At 47.6% G+C, this 14,450-nt stretch overlaps 1 protein-coding gene across 3 annotated transcripts in view; it reads right to left on the reverse strand.

Moving 5' to 3' along the window:
• Window positions 1-13,963, reverse strand: part of LOC126188238 (UDP-glycosyltransferase UGT5-like) — a 328,602-nt gene extending 314,639 nt beyond the window's left edge. For 2 of the 3 annotated variants that reach the window (XM_049929798.1, XM_049929796.1), the window contains exon 1: window positions 13,816-13,963. The gene's annotated coding sequence lies outside the window, so the exon portion shown is untranslated. The remainder of the gene's footprint in view (window positions 1-13,815) is intronic. The other variant, XM_049929797.1, reaches the window with a different exon arrangement.
• Between the last annotated feature and the right edge of the window lie 487 nt (window positions 13,964-14,450).

Raw genomic sequence — 14,450 nt, forward strand, 5'->3', positions numbered from 1 at the left:
GGGTGAGCTGCACGGAACAGTAAACAGTACTTGCGCCCGGCCGCGCCAAAGCCGCCTGACTCTCAGCCACGTGTATTGTGCCAGCAAGCAAATGCAGTGAAATCATGCCCGCGGTGTGCTACTAGACATTTGCGTGAGAATTGCCCGTCACGCCAAGCTATTTGCTTTTTCTGTAATAAAAAAGGCCATGTTCAGAGTGTTTGCCAGAAAAAGCTCATATCGGACACTCCCAACTATTCCAGGCCCTTTGCTTCGCGCCGAAATCGAACTAAGGCTACTTCGCCTATGGAAATTCCTGTAGTTCATTCCACTCCGCCCATTGCTACTATCTCTAACAGTGACTGTGTTCGTCCCACAAATAGTGTGCGTCGACATCGCCGGAAATCCCGTCAAGTCGCAAGTGATTCTGTACCAGTGTCAGTTCACGTTGCACGAGACAGTCGCTCTTGTCGTCAGCAGGACAATAAACTTTTTGTAGACTTAGACATTAACGGCAAAGTGATACCGTTCCAGCTCGATACCGGAGCTGCAGTTTCACTAATCTATCACGACACGTACAAACAGCTGGGAAAACCTCCGTTGCATGCCGCAAATGTTAAGTAGTTATACAGGACAAGCGGTCCCTGTGTTGGGACAGTGCAGCCTTCTTGCAACATACAAGGGACAAACAAAACTTGTCGTTTTACGTCCTTCGTTCTTCTTCTGCAGTGAACTTGTTTGGTTTCGATTTCTTTCAGTTGTTTAATTTCTCTATAGTAAATCAGGTCCTGTCAGTGAACCAGACTGTGCCTTCAGCCAGTGTTTCTCGTCTATGTGAAGAATTTACAGACTTTTTGCACCGGGCCTCAGTTGCGCTAAGAACTATAAAGCACATTTAGCACTGAAAGTCAACGCGCAACCGAAATTTTTCATAGTGCGCAATGGTCCCCACGCATTGCGTGATGAGGTCGCAAGAACATTACATGATTTGGAATCACAAGGTGTCATTGAACGTGTGCAGGCTTCTCTGTGGGCATCACCCTTAGTAATTTTGCAAAAACCTTCCGGAAAATTGAGACTTTGTGTGGACTTCAAGGCAACAGTGAATCAACAACTAGTGACTGCAACTTTTCCTTTACCCCGCCCGGAAGATCATTTTGACAAACTGTGCCCGGGTAAATATTTTTCGAAATTGGACCTAGCAGATGCGTACTTGCAAATACCGGTGGACGAAGAATCCCAGCGCGTTTTAGTGGTTAACACACATCTTGGTTTGTATCGATTCAAAAGACTGCCATTCGGGTGTGCATCTGCCCCTGCATTGTTTCAGCAATATCTACAAACTGTTTGTGCGTCGGTCCCTACTGCAGCAAACTATCTGGACGATATTGTGATCTCCGGAAAGACGGAAGACGAACATTTAGCCAATCTCAGAACATTATTTCAGGTCCTGCGACAAAATGGTCTTCGCTTGCGGAAGGACAAATGTGTGTTTTCTGCTCGTGACTTACCCTATCTGGGAAACGTACTCAATGCCCACGGCATACGTCCCAGTCCAGAGCACCTCTGTGCCATACAAGACTTGCCTTCGCCGCAGAATTTGAAGCAGCTACAGAGTGTGCTGGGAAAAATAAATTACTATCATCGCTATGTGCGCCAAGCCTCTTCCATTTCAGCTCCGCTTCATCGCTTACGCCGTAAAGGTGTTCCGTTCGTCTGGACGACGGAATGCGAACGCGCCTTTCGCCAGTTGAAATCGGCGTTGCTTTCCAATACTTGCCTTACGCCATCCCCGGAAGCCCCTTTTGTTGATGGTGGATGCATCGGATTTCGGGATCGGTGCAGTGCTTGCGCACAAAGATGTTTCGCACGATCGCCCTATTGTCTTTGCGTCCAAATTGCTCTCGTCTGCGCAACGACATTATTCACAGATCGTGAAAGAAGCATTGGCTCTCGTATTTGGTGTTGCAAAGTTTCATGATTTCTTGTATGGTCGTCACTTTACCATCATCACAGACCACAAACCTTTGACAACGCTTTTTCATCCGACCAAGCCTGTACCTCCACGTACAGCGCAAAAATTCATTCGCTGGTCTATTTTCCTCTCGCAGTATCGCTACGATATCTTGTATCGGTCCACTGCTAAGCACGGAAACGCCGATGCGTTGTCCCGTTTGCCTGTTGCTGAGGATAGAGCATTCGATTCCCCAGAACTTGCTTGCATGTTCATTGATTCGGAAACCGATGACGTGGTCGAATCGTTTCCGATTGATTTTCTTCGTGTAGCTACAGCCAAATCTGCCGACCCTGTCCTTGCTATCGTTCTGCGTTTTGTTGCTACGCAATGGCCCTTGTCAAAGTCACGGATCAGAGATCCGTTGGTTCGCCGATTTTTTGCTCACCAGGAGAGACTTTTTGTACGACGTGGTGTTTTGCTGTTGCGTTCTGATAATGATTAGTCCAGGGTCGTGGTTCCACGTTCGTTACAGTCCTCTGTCTTACGGCTTCTCCACCAAGGACATTGGGGTATAGTGAGAACGAAACAACTTGCTCGTCAGCACTGTACTTGGTTCGGAATCGATGCCGCGATTCCGAATAGGTGCTCTTCTTGCATGGTGTGTGCCGAACAACGATCAGCACCAACCCGGAAATTCTTTGCATGGCCAAAAGCCACTTCCCCTTGGCACCGCTTACACATCGATTTTGCTGGTCCATTCTGGAATGCTCGATGGTTGGTTGTGGTAGATTCATTCCGTAATATTCCTTTTGTTGTCCGGATGTCTTCCACGACGTCATCTGCCACCATCCAAGCGTTATCCGCTATCTTTTGCATTGAAGGTCTTCCACAGACTATTGTTTCCGACAATGGCCCACAATTCGTGTCCGCCGAATTTCAGTCATTCTGCAAGGCCAATGGTATTCAACATTTGACGTCCGCGCCGTTTTCGCCACAGTCAAACGGTGCCGTTGAACGTTTGGTCAGGACTTTCAAGTCACAGATGTTGAAGTTGAAAGAGTCTCATTCTCGGGAGGACGCGTTATTGCTCTTTTTGTCCTCGTATCGCTCTCAGCCCCGAGGTGGTCGCTCGCCGGCTGAGTTGCTCCACGGTCGCCCTCATCGAACCTTGATGTCTTTGCTACATCGGCCGCATCAGGTTCCTGTGCAGCGGCAGACACCTGCTTTTGCCCCAGGCGACGTTGTCTACTGCCGCAACTATCGAGGTTCTCGGCGTTGGCTCGCAGGGCGCATTCTTCGCTGCCTCGGCCGCGCTATGTATCTGGTTTTGGGGGCCTCTGGTGAGGTGCGTCGGCATCTCACTCAGCTGCGCCTCTGTCGTCGCACGGGATCTGCCGCTCCCCGTCTGCTTTCAACGACGGTGCCGTCCGGTCAGCGCCCTGGGGACCCATCTACTGGCTCGCCTCAGCCCCAGGTGTTACCGACGCTGCCGTCCATTTTGCCCCATGGCGACGCGCCGCCGCCGCCGCCTGTTCTCCCGCCGGCGACGCCCGCAGTGGACGCGTCGCTGCAACCTCCTGGCGCCTCCATGGGCCCCGCGCCGCCGATCGCTTCCCGTGACCAGTTGTCCTCCACCATGGAACTCTTGCCCGCTCCGGACCATATGCCGTCTTCGCCCGTCGGGTGCCCCGGCCCGATGGAGGTCGACCCTTCGGCCCCTCCTGTCTCTCTACGGGCGCATACACCGCATGTTGGCGTGCACCCTGAAGCAGGTTTTCAGGCGTTTCCTAGCTCCCCTCGGTCCGAATGGCAGGGTGCGGGTGGCACAGCCTCGCCTGTTGTTCGGCTCCCCACCTCGTCGCATACGTCAACATGGGGTCCTCCCCACGGCGGGCGGAAGCCTTATGCCACAACCGTCCGCCGATTTGCGGAGGGAGGAATGTGGTTTCATCGCCAGACACCACACTTGCTAGGTGGTAGCCTTTAAATTGGCCGCGGTCCGTTAGTATACGTCGTACCCGCGTGTCGCCACTAGCAGTGATTGCAGACCGTGCGCCGCCACACGGCAGGTCTAGAGACACTTCCTAGCACTCGCCCCAGCTGTACAGCCGACTTTGCTAGCGATGGTTCACTGACAAATTACGTTCTCATTTGCCGAGACGATAGTTAGCATAGCCTTCAGCTACGTCATTTGCTACAACCTAGCAAGGCGCCATTACCAGTTACTATTGATGCTGTAAAACATGTACCGTAAAGAGCGATGTTCACCAATTATGGATTAAAGTTAAGTATTCCAGCAGCTACGTACTTTATTTGCTAGTCTCAATTACTTTACCTGTTCCAGACCTCACGCCAGCCTGCGTGAGCTTAAACGCGTGCCTTTGGGCTTCCTGTCATAGTGGGTTGGCTGTCTGGCTGACCACGAGAATAAAAAGGAAAAGCCAGCCACTCTGAGACACATTAAAATATCCAGCCTAAAGGCATCAGAGTGGAGAACACAAAAGGACGAAGGACATGCACTAAAACTTATAGAGAATGATAAAACCCTCCATTACGTATAAAATGTAAAACAAAATTAGTCAATGAGGCGTTGTCAACTAAAATTAACGGCAATGAGTCTGGTAACTGAAGAATCCGTCACAGGGCAGCCGAAGGACAGCTTACCAAGATATGGGCCACTGTCGTCAGGGCGCCACACTGACACTGAGGTGGGTCATCACGGCGCAGGAGGTAGCCACATGTCACCCAAGCGTAGCCAGTGTGGTGCCGGCAGAGAACCACAGAGCCCCTGCGAGAGGCCTGCATGGATGACTGCCAACATTCATAGTCTCCTTAATGGCATGCAGTTTGTTGTGCACACTGAGGTTATGCCATTTCGTCTCCCAAAGACGCAAAACTTTGTGGCGTAGTTCTGACTGCAGGTCTGTTGCAGAGAAGCCAATCTCCATAAGCGGTTTCAGCATAGCCTGTCGGCAAGTTCTTTGCCTGGGATTCTGATGTGACCTGGAGTCCACACGTACACCACTGAATGACCAGACCATTCCAGGGCATACATGGATCTCTGGATGGTCGCTACCAAAGGATGACGAAGGTAGCATTGGTCGTTAGCTTGTAGGCTGCTCAAGGAGTCAGTACATAGAAGAAACGACTCCCCAGGGCATGAATGGATGTGCTCATGAGCATGAGATATAGCCACCAGTTTGGCAGTGAAAACACTGCAGCCATTGGGCAAGGAATGCTGTTCAATATGTTCTCCATGGACATACAAGAAGCTGACGTGATCATCAGCCATCGAGCCATTCGTGTAAACCACTTCGTAGCCTTGGTATAGGTCATGTATCAAGAGGAAGTGGCAGTGGAGAGCTGAAGGGTTAACTGAGTCCTTAGGGCCATGTGAAAGGTCCAGGCGAGGCTGCGGCCTAAGTGTACACCACGGAGGTGGACCTCAAGTATAGGTGGTAAAGGCAAGGACTCCAGTTCAGAGAGAAGGATTCACTTTGGCGCATAGTGATCGAGAGGACTTTCCCTTCCAGCCGCCATTTGAGAGTGCGGAAGGCTGGGGGTAATTCTCCAACACAGAGGGTCGAGCATAGTGCTCATCAAATCGCTTGGCAATTGCGTTTGCGTCGCTAGATAACACGCCATTTATGTTAACACCGGGAACAACTGTGGGGAAGGTGATATATGGCACCCAATGGTTGAGACATATCTCTCCCAACACTCCTGCTTCCATCGTTTGAAATGTCGGCGAACACGGGCATGGAGCCGTTTAAAGGCTATGAGGTGCTTCAGGGAAGGGTGCCGCTTATGCTGCTGTAGAGCTCGCCGACGCTCCTTAATTGCTTCAGTGACTTCCGGGGACCACCAAGGGACTACCTTTTGCTGGGGGGCACCCTAAAGAGCGAGGGATCGTGTTTTCTGCAACAGAAACGATTGTTGTAGTCACCTGCTCAACCATCACATTGATATTCCTGTGTGGGGGAGATTCAGTGGTGACAGCAGAGGTAGTGGAAATGAGCATTTGGCGTCATTGGCCGGGAGGCCCCTTGTGGTGAAAGTTTCCCAGGCCGCCTTGTTTAAAGTCCATCTGGGAAGGCGTCTGTGGGCCTGACGCCAGGGCAGTGACAGGAAGATGGGGAAGTGGTCACTACCACACAGGTCGTCATGTGCTCTCCAGTGGATGGGAGAAGACCTGGGCTGCAAAATGGTAAATCATTGGCTGAGTAACTACCATGAGCCACACTGAAATGTGTGGCAACCCCAGTATTTAAAAGGCAGAGGTCGAACTGAGACATTAAAGTTTCGACATCTCTGCCTCAGCCAGTAAGCAAGGCGCCACCCCACAAGGGCTTATGAGCGTTAAAATCTCCCAGAAGTAGGAGAGGTTTATGGAGTTGGTCAATCAGTGCAGTTAATACATTCAGGGATACTGCACCATCTGGAGGAATATATATATTGCAGACAGTTATTTCCTATATTGTCCTTATTCTGACAAGCACAGCATCAACAAGGGTTTGAAGGGCCACAGGTTCACTACAGACTGAGTTTAGGACATAAATGCAAACTCCACATGACACTCGATTATAGTCGCTATGGTTCCTGTAGTATCCCTTGTAGCTGCTGAGAGCAGGGGCTCACTTTGCCAGGAACCAGGTTTCCTGGAGGGCAATGCAGAAAGCAGGTGTAAAACTTAACAGTTGCCATAATTCAGCCAGGCAATGGATAAAACCGCCGCAATTCCACTGGAGAATGACGTCATTGTGAGACTGGGAAGGCATGGAACATTCAATGAGGCAGTTTATGCCTCAGGGTCACCTGTTGCCACAGACTTGTTGCCTGAACAGCCAATATCCATTGTGTCTGAGGGTCTGGCGAGATCTAGGTCGTCAGCGGACATCAGAATCTTCACGCCATCAACAGATGCAGAGCATGTAGGTAGCGGTCGTATGGGTGCCAATGCAATTCCCTTTGTCTTGGGGACCTTCCTCTTTGGATTTCTCTCACTGCTCCTTGGGTTTCCCTGGCTGGGAGGGCTTCAGTGATTCAGTCTCTGGGATTGAGGATGAGTATGAAGCCCTATGACCAGCTGCTTTTGGGCTCTTCAGCCACTGGTGAGTGTCATCTTTACCACTAGCAGAACCCTTGGAAGGGAGTGACCCAAGAGACCCCTTCCTAGCAAGAGGAGCTGAAGAAGACTTACGCTTCTCCAGCTCAGAAGTGGGGACTGATATCCCTGATGGTCAGGGGCTGTTGCTCCCAAAGTAGGTGGTGCAGAAGCAAGTGGGAGGGAAATGCCCCCCACCTTCAAGGGGGTAGGTGTAGTCTCCCAGTTCTGAGAGACGACAGGAATACGAGGAAGTGATGGGGTGACAACTGCTCCCGTAGCAGCGGCGTAAGAGGAGGTAATAGCCACAGGATGTAGGTGCTCAAATTTCCTCTAAGCCTCAGTGTAGGTCAGAAGGTCCAGTGTTGTATATTCCATGATTTTCCTCTCTTTCTGTAAAATTCTGCAGTCTGGCGAGCAAGGTGAATGACGCTCTCTGCAGTTGACACAGATGGGAGGGATGACACATTGAGTACTGTGATGTGTTGGACGTCCATAACCTTGACATGTGATGCTGGAAGTACATCATCAGGAAGACATATGGCTGAACTTCCAGCACTTAAAGCACTGCATTGGAGGAGGGATATATGGCTTGAAGTCACAGTGGTAGACCATCACCTTGACCTTCTCGGGCAATGTGTCACCCTAGAAGGCCAAGATGAAGGCATGGGTGGCAACAGTATCCCTTGGACCCCAATGGACGCGCTGTACAAAATGAACACCTCGGCGTGTAGCTCGTTGTCAGACTGCAAAAGAAGGTCCCTGTGGAATATGGTACCCTGGACCATATTTAAGCTCCTATGGGGTGTGATGGTAACAGAAACATCCCCCAACTTGTCACAAGCGAATAATGCCCATGACTGTGCAGAGTATACTGTTTTTATCAAGACTGACCCAGAGCGCATTTTGGAAAAGCCCTCCACCTCCCCAAACTTGTCCTTCAAACGCTCCACAAAAAACTGAGGCTTCATGGTTGTGGAAGATTCCCCATCAACTCTAGTACATATGAGGTACCGGGGTGCATAAGATTCTCTGCCATCCTTAGCCTGGCGTTCCTCCCATGGTGTGGCCAGTAAGGAGAACGATTTGGGGTCATATTTCTTAGCATTGAAGGTAGACTTTGCTGGCTTAGAGACTGGTGGCAGCAGACCACCAGCAAGAGATGACGTACTACGCTTCATGGCATGTCACTCTGATGCCACCCACTCCAACCAGGGGCCATTCCCATGGGCGTTACCCAGCCTCAGAAAGGGCCACCTGGCAGGATGGCCATTGCTGGGAGTTCTGATGCACCAGGGAGATGTGGGCATCTATTCCATGGCATATGTGGGGAGTTAATGGTGCAGGCATCAGCAGAGCGATCCGTTTGTGGTCAGCGGCTACAACCAACAGGGTACATGGTGGCCCCACCACAATAGACTGGCTACCAGGCTGGGTATTAGGTGCAAACAAGTCCATGGTCATCGGCGGTGCAGAAAGTGACACTGCATAGTGCATGGTAGAAAACTCACCTAGGAAGATGTCCTCACCTGAGAGGTGAATGAGCGGGACTGCAATGCGATGACGAGAAAGTGGGTTAAAGATCCCATTGCACAATGGACATGATGCACCATGTAAGGCACCCATCCCCAATCGGCTCACTCTTCGGGAAAATTTAGAAAGATGGAGGTCAGACCCAACAGGGGACCATCACATAAAGACCAAACGTTTGAGACTCCTTTTAGTCGCGTCTTACGACGATCAGGAATACCTCTGGCCTATTCTAACCTCCAGACCTGCAGGGAGTGTGAAGCGGGGGGGGGGGGGGGGGAGATGGGAGATGTGGAATACCAGAAGTACCTTCTGCCACAAACCTTAAGGTGGCTTACAGAGTAGAGATGCTGATTAAAGCAGTGTATTTTTATCACACATCATAAACAGGAGGTTTCAACGATACTTCTACAAACTTCGGCAACAGGTTCCTTACACCAAAACAAGAAAAAAGTTCTGATAGACATATATCCAAAAATGTTTCGTTTTCGACTTGTCAGTGAAACTTTACAATTTAGTTTGTTGGAGCTCATCAACACATAGATTCATAATAAATGCTTGAAATGGCCTCCTCTTGTTTCAAAACAAGCATTCCTTGTTGAATCATTGACTGTTGCATCTTTCAAATACTCCCTGATGCTTTCGAATGGTTTTGCAGGCATCCAGGACACATCGATGAAGAGTTTTTGCTTCCAGATGGTCTGCTGCATAAACCACTTGTTTAAGGTGTCGCCAGAGGTAATAACACATAGGTGGACTAACTAAGGTGGTGATAACTATGGAATTGGTCCTTCTCTACCTATCCATATGTCACGCTGGATACCAGCCACTGCATCTCGAACACTGACACTGAAATGTTTTGGTGATCTGTCTTGCACTGACAGCGTTTCTTTTTATTGCAGGGCACACCTTCTAGTAGGTCTTGGAGTGTGTTTAAAGTCCCTATGCTCAGCACCTGTAAGACGTGCTGGGAGAATGTACAGCCCTGCCAAACCCTGCAGCAATCATCTGTCCTCTTGCACGTCTTGTGGATATAATCTGAGAGGTTTTGCCTGATTCTGGGTATTGTGGACTTCCAAAATGCGTGGGTTTGTGCCTCACATGCCGAGTGGATGTGGCCGTAGCTTTTCTTGAGTGTCTTCAGTCACACCCTTTTCTGGTTGGTGTAATTCCAGCTCAAACAATCTTAAACAGAGGCTGATGTCCAGCCTGTACTGTAGCATGAGGACTATGATCGGGCCAATGTGTTGGTTGTAGAAAATTTGATATTTCATATATCTGCCAAACAATGTCTCGTCCATAAAAAACCTGAAGAGACAAACAACGGATTGGCAGTTTTTGTAACAGAACCATCGGCAAAAATTCTCCAGCTGTGGGTGATCGGCAGGTGTAAGGTCCTGCACACTTTGAAGCTGACATGGATACACGAGTTGCTGAATTTGAATGATGTACCACATACCAAGGCCACTTGTCTTTTGCTGATAGCTAGCTGTTCTTCGACAGCCTGCAGAATGGGCTCTTGCCGTTCAGGTTTACGAGCAACACACGGTCTTCCTTGGTCAATAGTCTGTGGCGTTACGGATCCTGTCTCGGCAACGCGACGACACACAGCACACAAGTTTCTATAAATCGGCTGCCTTTCGTCTGGAAACCTCATCAGATACAACAGTGCAGCCATTACCATTCGCGCCACCTCACATAAATATCATGTCTGCCTGCTCACAAAATGAATATCCTGCCATATCTGAAATTAGCACTTTCAGTTAACTCACTACTTGTTGTATATGTACACAATGGAAACGTTGAAAACACACAAATGTAAACAAGTCTCCCTGGCAACACAACACCACCTAGGATAGAATGAGCCAAACAGGGGCACAAATGAATGAAGCTGTTGGGTTGCACCTGGAAAGTCGCTGAACGTAAACTTTCATAAATAACTCGAAAACTAAGATTTTTCACTCGGATATTTATATAAACTTTTTTCTTTTCAGTGTAACGAACCTGCTCCCAAAATTTGTAAAAGTATTTTTGAAAGACTCTTTGTTGTTGTGGTCTTCAGTCCTGAGACTGGTTTGATGCAGCTCCCCATGCTACTCTATCCTATGCAAGCTTATTCATCTCCCAGAACCTACTTCACCCTACATCCTTCTGAATCTGCTTAGTGTATTCATGTCTTGGTCTCCCTCTACGATTTTTACCCTCCACGCTGCCCTCCAGTACTAAATTTGTGATCCCTTGATGCCTCAAAACATGTCCTACCAACCGGTCCCTTCTTTTTGTCAAGTTGTACCACAAACTCCTCTTCTCCCCAATTCTATTCAATACCTCCTCATTAGTTACGTGATCTACCCATCTAATCTTCAGCATTCTTCTGTAGCACCACATTTCGAAAGCTTCTATTCTCTTCTTGTCCAAACAATTTATCGTCCATGTTTCACTTCCATACATGGCTACACTCCATACAAATACTTTCAGAAACGACTTCCTGACACTTAAATCTATACTCGATGTTAACAAATTTCTCTTCTTCAGAAATGCTTTCCTTGCCATTGCCAGTCTACATTTTATATCCTCTCTACTTCAACCATCATTAGTTATTTTGCTCCCCAAATAGCAAAACTCCTTTACTACTTTAAGTGTCTCATTTCCTAATCTAATTCCCTCAGCATCACCAGACTTAATTCGACTACATTCCATTATCCTCGTTTTGCTTTTGTTGATGTTCATCTTATACCCCCCTTTCAAGACAGTGTCCATTCCGTTCAACTGCTCTTCCAAGTCCTTTGCTGTCTCTGACAGAATTACAATGTCATCGGCGAACCTCAGAGTTTTTATTTCTTCTCCATGGATTTTAATACCTACTCCGAACTTTTCTTTTGTTTCCTTTACTGCTTGCTCAATATACAGATTGAATAGCATCGGGGAGAGGCTACAACCCTGTCTCACTCCCTTCCCAACCACTGCTTCCCTTTCATGTCCCTCGACTCTTATAACTGCCATCTGGTTACTGTACAAATTGTAAATAGCCTTTCGCTCCCTGTATTTTACCCTTGCCACCTTCAGATTTATGGACGCAAAAGACTTGCGTTGCTCCTAATGGATGGTGGAATTCCCGATAAAATTTTACATTTCGAATCTAATGTGATGTACCGTTGTTTGGTACGAAGCAACAAAATTTGGCAACTTCTGAAGAGTATTTCGATCTTTTTACCTTCAGTATATCAATACCGAATCAAATAATTAGAATGCTTTCGAGTGTGGTTGCTCCGTAATCTGTTGTGTTGACAGATTAACCTGCAGTGTAGATTGTGGTCGAGGTAAAGCTGGAGTGTGACACTTCGGTTGAGGGTTGCCGAAGCCATCGAATGTCAGTAAGGAATAATTTTCGCAACAGACTGCTCTGTAGCACAGTACAAGGCCAAAGTTCGACATTGGCAACATTTGCTGGACACTTAATATACATCCGCTTACTTTGTGATTAGTTCTATCATTTTGAGTCTTTCGAAAGAATGCACTGTGACCACTACAAGTATCGTATTTAACAAGAACGGTAATTCCAATGTCGTTAGAAACATATTACGTAGCAGGGCAATCTCTGACGAATATTTTGGTGCATATTACACACACATCTCTGACATCGGCCGTGAAAAACAGAAAAGGATGATGATGATGATGATGATGTTGATGATAACGGAGAGGAGAAAATTCTGTGCCAGCACATAGCCTACTCCTTGTCCCCACGCAACGGACGTATCACCAACAGTGTCACATATCCCTACTTCATGAGACACTGCAGAAAGGTTTCGAATTGAACCCAGGGCTTTGACGCAAGGAACTGGTGATGAGGAACATTACACCACCACCTCTCCTCTCCTGACCTGCCGAGGACTGACAGTGGAATTTCTTCCACCACCAGGATGCGAACCGGCGTATTTCTGAGTCGATAGCCACCGTACACGCGTGCGTTAGCGATATCGGCTGCAGGGGGTGGGAGGTATGCAGGCGTGTTAAAAAAATAGGTGTACCATCCTGTAACGCTGTCTAGTTTTCAAGTGTAACTACATGAGTAGTGAAAAATATGTATGTCCACTAATTTTAAAACTGATCATGCATCCTATCCCGTAGTCGGACTTTTTATACATAATTTCAGGGAAAACCATCTTCAGATGATTTACAGAACATGTAACTGTCGTTTTATCAGAGGTGTTTTATCCATGGCAGCACCATCTATCTAGCGCTGTCACTCGCTCTTTATTCGGCTGAAAATTAACCATGACCAGTTTTTAACTGAAAATAACACTGGTTCTGATTATGTACACACGATTGCGCACTACATTTACAGCAAATAAAAGATCACTGACACGAAATTATATTTTCGAATTTTCGAAGGTAATTCTGCTTCATCACATAAATAAAACAAAATTGGCCCAAGTGTATAGTTTACATTATCTCTTCTACAACAACAACAACAACAACAACAACAACTAAAGTCTATTGCCCATTATTACGAACTTGGGCCACATAATTGCTATAGACACGTTTTGTACTTCACATTGTTTACAAAGTAACGCCTAAACATATGTGTAGTAAAATGTACGATGGTTTACTAATAATACCATATTTTCCCACCATTTAGGGTTCTAGGGTTAAGTAATTTTGATCTGTGGAGAGGCCTAAGCTTTCGAAGTTCATAGTACGATACTATTCCACATTTTAATGTGAACTTTAATAACTTACAGTCGGGACCTCTCAGATTTGCCTGCCGGTAATTCTAGCTATAGTAAAAATCTGGAACAATGGTTATATTTCACTTCTTACTAAGTAAAAAACAGTATTAAAAGCACCCAGTCATTTGACCAGTTTCGATGTATATACGGCCTAAGTAGATAGTGGTACAAAAATTCTTGCTTCACTTTTATGACGGAGACATACATTATTCGTAAACAGTAGTTGTCGTTTCAATGAGAATGGCGCTAATGAGAATGAACTGTGACTGATGTCTTGAGTAATGTTTATTATGTTATTCAGAGACCAATTCGCATCTATTGGAGCTTAAATTCGTGGAATAAAATTTACAGACGTTACCTCTGCATGTTCGATGTAATCGAAAAAATGCGTTTAAAAAAAGAATTGTGAGGAGCCCCGCGCGATATGCGTTGGTTTGGCAAATTATGGCATGTATTTACCATAGCAGAAGGTTTTGTACTTCACGCAGCCAATCGGTATTTATCATTTGTCCTACCTTGTCGAAGGAAGTAGGCACACCACACCAGCCACAACGGCGTCCGCAGCGCGACTGAATGGGACGCGGGCCGGCCAGCTCACAAAAGCCGGCAGACTGTCAGCTGTTCGCGCGCCTCCTGCCCCACTGTAGCACAGGTCCGTGCGCCGTCTCTCGCCGGCTTCTGGCTGCCGTAGTCTCTGCGTTGCCAAGTGTAGCGCTCTCTGCCCGGCTCGAGTGCATTGCGCTCCGATGCGCCGCCAAGAGCTGACGTCTGCGATCGGTAACGGCCTCTGCATTCCGAAACTCCCTCGCGATTTGGCGGCGGAACTGCTACTTGTTTTCCACGTGCAAATAGCTGGAATACCAGCTGGATGAGACCGATAAGATAGCCGTACTAATATTGCCATCAAAACGTATGAAACATCGATCAACTCACGCAGAGCATATCTCGTGCCGTTCTGTCAATCTGATAGGTGTAAACGTAACAGTTTGTGGCTACTCATTTAGCCAGTTTCTACTCCACGAGTACATCGAGTACCTACATATTTTGTCTACGGAGCTTCTGTCGGAGACGTGCCACTGTGCTAAACCATTCCTTCGTTCATCTCTAGTGATGTTTCGCGGGAAGCCTCACGCGTGTTGGTGGTGGTGCG

Source organism: Schistocerca cancellata, chromosome 5 (assembly GCF_023864275.1).
Source record: "Schistocerca cancellata isolate TAMUIC-IGC-003103 chromosome 5, iqSchCanc2.1, whole genome shotgun sequence".
In the NCBI taxonomy this organism is placed as follows: domain Eukaryota; kingdom Metazoa; phylum Arthropoda; class Insecta; order Orthoptera; family Acrididae; genus Schistocerca; species Schistocerca cancellata.